The sequence below is a fragment of the Adiantum capillus-veneris genome, chromosome 9 (genome assembly GCF_014529385.1).
Source record: "Adiantum capillus-veneris isolate H3 chromosome 9, ASM1452938v2, whole genome shotgun sequence".
In the NCBI taxonomy this organism is placed as follows: Eukaryota; Viridiplantae; Streptophyta; class Polypodiopsida; order Polypodiales; family Pteridaceae; genus Adiantum; species Adiantum capillus-veneris.
Window position 1 is genome coordinate 10,195,500 of NC_140939.1, and position 9,144 is coordinate 10,204,643.

General features: G+C 39.8%; 1 pseudogene; it reads left to right on the plus strand.

Annotated features, from left to right (window-relative positions):
* Positions 1 to 7,386: 7,386 nt before the first annotated feature.
* On the plus strand, positions 7,387 to 8,905 carry LOC147450118 (uncharacterized; annotated as a pseudogene).
* The last annotated feature ends 239 nt before the right edge of the window (positions 8,906 to 9,144 follow it).

A 9,144-nucleotide genomic window follows, 5' to 3' on the forward strand; every position in this document is an offset into this window, starting at 1 on the left:
TGCCTCTGATCAAAGCATTCTGTCGTCCTGTGTGTCGGCTCAAATCCACCACCTCTATGCCAATCCACAATTGTTGTAGCTCTTCCAATAGTGGACGAAGATACACATCCATATTCCCCACTTTATATCGCCCTGGCACAATCAAGCTTAGCCATAGGTGCCCCTTCTTCGTAGTCAACCATGGGGGAATGTTGTAGTTGACGATGACAACGGGCCATACACTGTAAGATGTTGATCTTTGACCAAATGGATTTACGCCATCCATAGCCAGGCCTAAGCGCAAATTTCGAGCTTCCCTGGCAAAATCCGACCATGTTCCATCTATATGTTTCTAGGCTACGCAATCTGCAGGAATTCGTAGCACACCATCCGAAGATTTATTCTCCTCATGCCATGATGCTAGGGCGGCCATGGACTTACATTCGAAGAAATGCTTGATGCGAGGAAGCAGAGGGAAATGTCGCAAAACCTTTTGTGGAATTTTTGTCCCGTGGAGATCTACTCGATATCTTTCGGAATCACATTTCGGACACTTCTCCATGTCTATGTATTCCCCTCTGAAAAGAATGCAGTCATTAGGACAAGCGTGGATAGAATTGTAATCCATCCCCAAGTTTTGCAAAATCTTTCTTGCTTCATCTCGGGAATCTGGCATCACATTGTTTGCTGGTAGTATGTGCTCTTTCAGCAATCTACACAACATAAAAATATGATACAGTCATGTAAAAATCTATCAGATCATTGTACATTTAGAGTTTTATTAAAGTAAACTAATTGTAATAGATCACCTGAAAAGCGCTGTGACGCTAGTGTCACTCCATCCAAACTTTGCCTGCATGTTGAGAAGAACCAGGAGTGCTTTCAATCTAGACATACGTGCTCCATTATACAATGGCGTATCGGCTTCACTTTTCATATCATCATAGATAAGCCTTTCTAAATCCATGATCGTCTCGATCATTTCATCAATCTCGGGCTCAAACATTGCCTCGTTGGGAATGTGCTCTGCATGATCATCCCCCGAGATGTCAGAGGCTACATCTTGTGGCCTCACATATGCTGCTTGACCAAAGCGCCTGCGAACACGTCTATTGGGTTGCAAGATTGCTGCTTGTTGGCCAACGTCAGAGTCCGACGAGTTATAATTGGCAACAACTCGATCTATAATAGATGGATCGAACTCGCCAAATTCGCGAACGTGCTGCAAAGAAACACGTCTTGTCCGTCGCACAGCATGCTTGCATTGATTACAAAGGACATAAGACCCTCGTTGAGAGATAGGTGTTTCGGTTGGACGGTCCCACATCCTCGTCACTACTCATAATCAGGATAAAAAACTTATAACCTGGACAACAAATTTAATATTCTATTGGCATTCTTCGTCTTATCTCTCTCTCTCTCTGTCTCTCTCTCTCTCTCTCACTCTCTTTACCTCACATTCTCTAGTCATGTCCAATCCCCGCACACCTCGGTCTAGAGGTGCACGGAGATCAGAACCATCGGGTTATAATCTCGTCTTTATTGGTCAATACCTATATTTGTGGGTACAAGAAATCTACACACCCACGTCTACATGATACTGCATGTAGTGGACAAAACCCCTTTGCCTCTTCTCTAGCTGTAGCACTTCACAGCATCTTAACATCTTTTCACAGTAGATCTTTTCACTGTTCGTCTAACTCTAAACCCTAAACCGTAAGTAATTCTTGCGTGGACTCGATCTAACGTAAATAAGCGTAAATCTAACTAGAAATAAACCTAAATCTAATTTAACGTAAATCTACATCTAACCTAATCTTTAACGTCTTTTGGGATAGTTTCCTATGACGTTAAAACTCTCTTCTTATTGTGTGTGTGTGTGTGTGTGTGGGGGTAAACCTAAATAAACCTAAGTCTAATCTAATATAACATAAATCTAAATCTAACGTAAATTATGTTATATTAAAAACAAAGAACTAAACTAACAGGGATTATAAGAACCTTAAAACTGATTTAACACATAATTTTTCCCTAAACTCGGCAAGAGTTGGCATTCTCATCACTAAAGATGTGAGAGTTAACTTCCGGCGGTGACGCTGCCTCATCTCCATCCACATCTGACGATAGCAATTGGCCCTTTAGACCGTTCTTGCTCTTGTTACTAACTTTGAAGTTGCTGTTGAATGACTAGAGGTTGTCTAGATGGTCATTGTGTCGGGGATGTAGTGACTCTTGCCGCCCTGAAGATCCACCTTCTTCCCTATCTTCTGAAGACATTTCACCAGTACTTTTGGATCGACGGAGCCCACCATGAGTGAAGGCAACAATACCCTATATTCCATTGAGGGCTTTCTTCACCCGCTTCATGCAGGCATAGCAGTCTATGGAGACCTAAATCTAATCTAATATAACGTAAATCTAAATCTAACGTAAATAAACGTAAATCTAGTTAAAAATAAACGTAAATCTAATTTAATGTAAGTCTACATATAAACTAATCTTTAACGTCTTTTAAGATAGTTTCCTACGACGTTATAACTCTCTTCTTCTTGTGTGTGTGCGCGTGTGTGGATGTGTGTGCCAATAAAAAGAGATAAATGGTATAACCTTTCTATCACCCATGCCAAGTATGATAGATTGATTATGCCATTTCCCTCTTGAATAATAGGTCTTGAGTTCAACTCCTCGTCGACTAGATCTTTAGGTCTTTTAATTTTAATTAGTTTCCTACGACCTTAAATTAGTTTCTCTCTCTTTCTCTCTCAATGTGTGTGCGTTTTTTTGGATCGTATGCATGTTTTCTCTCTCTTTTCCTCTCTCAATGTGTGCGTTTTTTGTTTATGCATGTTCTCTCTCTCTTTTCCTCTCTCAATGCGTGCGTTTTTTGTTTATGCATGCTCTCTCTCTCTTTTCCTCTCTCAATGTGTGTGTGCATTCTTTGTTTATGTATGTGTATGTGCGTTTTTGTTTTGTTTGTACTCTCTCTCTCTCTCTCTCTCTCTCTCAAAAACACTATGTGTGTGTGTGTGAGAGAGAGAGAGGGAGAGAGAAAGAGGGGAAGGGAACATGAGAATGAGGAGAGGGAAGGAGCATACCTGGTTCTCCTTCCTCTCCTCGTGTGTGTGTGTGTGTGTGTGTGTGTGTGGAGAAGAAAAAGAGAGAGAGAGAGAGAGAGAGAGAGAGAGGGAGAGCGTTACCTGGTCCTTGCTTGAGGGCGTCGAAAAACTTAGATCTGAGATCTGAGTTTTTGGGCGTGCTCGGTTATTTTTTTAGCCCAGCCGGCGTCGCTATGAGCGTCGCAAATTTACAAAGAAAGCTGCGACGCTCATAGCGACGCCGGGATTTTTTTTTTTGAGCGTCGCTGTGTGAGCGTCGCTAATATGAATAGCCTCTTGTAGTGGAACTTTTGCTTATCCTCTGCTCTTGCCACCTATTATCTGTAGTGAGAGAGTTTGAGATTGAGATAGTGCTTATGCTACTACATGGTCTTCTTGGAACACTAATGGTGATGCGGGTTGGGGACAGTGTAGAGCAACCTCTAGAAATTCTTGGGCGGGTAGAAGACAAATCCATAGGAAAAATGGAGGGAGAATGAGGTTTGAAAGCCTTTCATAAAGGTAGTGGATATCTTTTAATGAAGGGAGAGAGCTAGCTATCAATAGTAGTCAGGTGTCATGAACTTGACGGCTACTAGCGGTGGGCCCTACTTTGTGAAAGCAAGAAGTTACCTTACGAAAATGGGACAAAACTCAATATTTTAAAATATTTTCTTTCATTTTTGTGTTGCTTTTCATGTATTTCTACATTAGGTAAGGTTGATGCTCATTGGTTGCACCTTCTTTTCTCTCTCTTCAATAAGGCCTCCAAATGACCTCCAAAATTCCCTAATGATTGATTGTCATGTTGGAGTTGCAACTCGCTTCAAAAGAGTAAACCTGTTCATGACAAGCATTCATTGTAATTCCGGTAGGACAAGCTTGTGCTTGGCTAATACAATCAGACAGTTCCCAGTGGCTCAAGACAGTTCCCAGTGGCTCAAGACATAGATGCATGCATAGATTCCATTGCCTCCATTTTATCGCAAAGTGCTATAAAGAAAAAAGCACTAAAGACTTTGCAAGTAGATTGTAATGGGACTGTGTTGCATCTTAGTTGCATCCATGCCGTGCATTGGTTGAGCATTAGGAAAACTTTGGACTCTCAAAGGGGCCTTATAAGGACTTTGACTATCTCTCTCTTGTCCAAAACGACCGCATGGAAAAAAATTTACAAATGAAATCAAAACTTGCCGAACCTTTTGGATTTAGAATGTACTCATAGAAATCTATCCATTGATATATAGAATGCCATCAGATTCCTAATATTCTAGAAGATTTCAATTTTTTATGTGACAACTCCGTCTTATAAATGGAATCTCTCCCCACATTTCAACTTCAGTGGGGAGGCCATAAATTCTACAAATCAACTCCAAAATTGTCATAGTTTGGGGATTTAGAACCTACTTACTAAGAGCTTTCCAATGATACGTTGGTTGATAGAATTTTGACAACCCGTTTATGTACTTCACCAAGTTGCCTACTTTGGATAAGAGAGGAGAAGTCAAACCTCCTTATAGGTCCCTTTTGAGAGTCCAAATTTTCCCTAATGTAGACAAATGGTTGTGAAAAAAATGTACACCAAAACTAAGAATACTACTCTCTTTGACAAGCTTTCAAACTTTGAGCTCATGTATAATTTAAACTTTTTGTTAAAATGTCCTGAATCGACTTGGTATGCTACGTAGTTCAAAGAGTGAATATATTGATATTACTATTGTGACTAGCTTTATAGATATTGAAATAAGGGCTTTGAAAATGTGTTTTCTTGATGATCATATAGTAGATATGAATGCATCAATCCAAAATAGGCATAGTTATCACATCATTCCCTAGAATGGGCCTCCACGGGGTCAAATACATGCTTTTAGAACTTCCATTAGAGGCCACAAATTTACAAGCATGACCATACCTAGAAAACAGGATGGCACTGACTAAGACAGCTGCATCATAGGTAAGGGAAATATTTTGTGAGGTGCATCATCAATAAGAGAAATATTTTGTGACAATAATGTCTTGAATTTCTTCAAGGCATTATCACCATGCTCTTTTCCCACACAAAGAAGGAAATTTTCAGAGACTTTGGAAATGAGGAGGTAGAGAGTTTGATTAACTTTTATGGCATGGAGAGAATGAGTATTAGTGGAGTTAAGTACGGGGCACTAGTCACAGAATATAACGCAAAGCAAGAATTTAAATATTTCAAGCTTCAAGACCCATATGAATGGAGTGAGTGGAGTATAAAGGACACATGGGTTGCAATTGCTAGAAATTCTACAATGCATGAAAAGTATTCCATGTTATTAACATTGGTAAAAATTGTTTTACTACAGTATTGTAGTATAGCCTCTTGTGAAAGAGGTTTTAGTAAAAATATGATTAAATCCAAGCTAAGCAGTCACTTGAATGTAAGGACTGTGGAGTCTTCAATAAGGATATCCATAGAAGGGCCCTACTTTGAATATTTTGAGTTTTTAGATTCAATCGGGATGTGGCATCAGGGTACAAAGACGAGCAGACACCTGTACGGTGATACTCTAAGGTTAGTTGTGACTTTGGATCATCTGTGTACTTTTGTTTTATCTTTAAGTGCCTTGATATCTTGGATTATAGGGTGAATTACATGGAATGAATCATAGATTATTTTTTGCAAAATGAGGAGAGTTCCTCAACCTATGTTGGCCCAACTCATCTTTAGATTTTCTTTCAAAAAGAAATTTATTTCTTCAACTTTGTAGGATAGAGATGTGTACATTTTTTTGTAAGGAAAATCATCTTACATTGGTGATACTTAAACCCTGTTCACAAAAATATTCATGCCCATTGTCCACCGATCTAAGTGCAAAGTGTAGTAAATTTTTTATGTTGCACTCTTTTGTACTACTCGTGAGAGTCTCTATATAACTGGGTGTGTTAAGCCTATGAATTTTTGGATGTTTTACCTTAGTGGAAGTATGTTAACTTTTGTACTTTTGGGATTCCAAGCGGTGTTCTTGTGGAAGGGCGTTGCCCATTAGTCTTCTCGAAGTATGTAACTGTCGATGAGTGTCTTCTTGAGAATGTGAAAGCGGAAGTTATGGCGGATTTAGTCTGTTGTGAGTTTCTTTGTTCTGTTCCAGTTCTAGTTCCATTCTGATTTGTATGTTTGTCTATTCTTAATGTCTATGCCTTAAACACTTGGCGATCACGGTGTATGTGTGACGTAGCATGGATGGATTCAGATTTCTCTTGTGGGAGCGAGTGCTGAAGAGACGGAAGTAGTTACTGAATGAAGGGAAGACGTTCAAAATACGGCAAGTCTGTATGGGCAGTTATTTGCGCTCTAGAAGAAGACAATTACATTCATGTTGATGGAATTCAGATGTTTCCCTAGAATAAGCAAAAGAGGACACATATCTAGATTGGACAAGAAGATTTGGATGTGCCAGAGGATTATCAGAGAGACAGACAGAAGGAAGAAGTGGAAGCTGAACCAGATTTATTATCACAGATTTTGAGGGTCATCAAGAAGAAATTCCGGGGGATCAATTCCACCAGGGGGCAGTTATGGGAGTCAAGTTTCACTAGAAGGAAGTGCAAGAAGTTGAGTACCACCACAATCAGGAATCAAATAAGTTTTCAGAATCAAAATTCCAATCAGAATGACTGTTGCAGAGTTTGATGTCAAATTGCAGAATCTTGAATTAGAACTGTTGCAAATGTGGAAGTCAGAAAGCAACCAAATTTCAAATCAAAGTTCTAGCGGATAAGCGCCATGGGGAGTCAAAAGAAGAAGAGAAAGAAATGCAAGGTATGCATGAGTCGGAAGCATGAAGTGGAGGATTTCCCATGTGCAGTTGATGAGTGTTCAGAGGGACATGCATGTAGGAAGTGGTGTATGGTGGATTTGTGTTCAAAACTTCAAAAATTTAGCCGAAGAATGCATAAAGCATCACTTGATGGGACACAGGTAGCATGGGATAAGTTGGAAGATTTTGAGGATGACTTAGAGAGGGTATATGAGTGGTTGACTAATCATAAAGGAAAGATGAGGACATCATGTTCCAGTAGGAAGGAGGTGAGAAAATTGTAGGAAGCATGTGAGAGATTGAGGGATGCATATGCGGCTGAGTTCGAAGATGAATTAAGTGATGATGATGACGAATGGGTTAGCTTGGAGACGGACATCCATCATGTGGGGATACCAAAGGTGGAGGAGAAGGAGGTGCAAAAGGAGGTTGGCCAAGAGAGCCTAATACTGCCCCTAGATACCCCTACCCTACCACTGGAGTGTGCTCATAGAGTGGAGACGGAATATCCATTTCTGAAATTGATGTCGGTGTTGTCACTTGTCAATGAGATTTATTATTCAGAGGAGAAGCAAATCATACATATTGAGGATGTTGTTCAAGGAAATCCAAGACCATTTGAAGAGGCGGATAATGTGAGGAATAGAAAGGTGGATAGTCGGATGAACGGAGAGGTGATGGATAGAGAGAGGAATGAAGAAGAAGAGGTGATTGATTTATTTTTGTGTTCAATTGAGAATGTATGTAGGATTACAAATGAAGAGTCAAAGCAGGAAGAAGTTTCAAAAATCAAATGTACTCAGGAGGAATTTGCAGCAACAACAATGAACAACTCAGTTTCGGAGGAATTATCACCACGAAGATCCACTGATGGAAATATGCAGTTAGCAAATCTTGTGGAAATTGTATCCCAACAATGTACACAGCAGTTTCGATCAGAAAATCAATGGGTGTTAGCTCAGCAAATGCAAGTGGGAAGTCGGAAAGAATACCATGTGGAGGATCAACAATATCAGCAGGATAAAAGGTAGCAAGGTAAGGAGGAGCAACATGAGGTCAGGGAACAGAGCCGGGCACAAACCCTGGCTACCTCTATCCTACCACGGAAGTGTGTCCATGAAGCACAGGAGGATTATTCCTTTTCGACTGATCGAAGTGTCATGCTCATTGGGAATTCACATACATTTGAAGAGGATAGTTATCAGCAGCAAATGGAGGATGTGCATACTAATGTGGATATCATGGCAGAATTTTGTCATTTCAAGCGGACTTCAAAGCAAATGTCAAAAGAGGATGTCAAAAGATCCAAGCAACAATTGCAATAGCAAGGACCAGAAGATGACAGAAGCATAATGGAGGAGATTGAGGAGCATGATATTCATATTGGAAGTTGGAGGTGGCATTCCATATTGTGGCAGTTTCATATAGATGGATATGAAGAGATATTGAGGGCAAATTTTCAGTTGATAAAGCAAGTCAAATTTTGGAAGATGCCGAATGTGATTCAAACTCAAATTCAGATTTCAATTCAGATTCAATCTCAATTTTGGATTTGGATTCAACTGCAATTTTGGATGCAAAGAACAATTTAGATGCAAATTTTAATGGAATCCATGGAAAGCTTGATGAAGAGGTATGACAATCAGTGTCACAAGGAGGATAACATCGATACTCAGTGGGGATTAACAACATCATTTTCTTCTTCGATTGGACAAAATCAGAACAAATATGAAGGAGTTGATAGGGCACTGTTCTATAAGGGACATAAAGAGGAGTATCCCAAGTGTCGGATTTTGGTTCAGATTCATATTCCGAATGAGATTCAGATTCAAATTCATATTCAAATTGGAATTCAGATTCAGGCGGAAATGCAGATGCAAATTCAGATATTAAAAGTTCTTGAAATTTCATAGTGGATGTTACGGAAGGCTAAAGATATTGCAGCAAATGATGAAGTCATCTTTGGAAATGCAGATGGAGCTAAATTTTATCATGGCGATTGTCAAGCCATTTGTCAATTTGGGAGTCAAGCAGATGATGTAAACGTGGAAGTAGAGGATGTTCAGCAGAATACAGATTTAATGTCAAAGTATGTTCAACATGTAAAGGGATCTGGAATTCGGAATTCGAATGGTGGACTGGATATTGGAATTTGGACTGTGGGATTGGAAGTCTAGAAAGAGGAAAGTCGGAGGAATGGAATTGGGAAAAAGGGTCAAGGGGTACTCATTAGTGGGGGTACTCCTTTTCAAGCAAAAAATTTGCTTAGTGCTGATGTGACT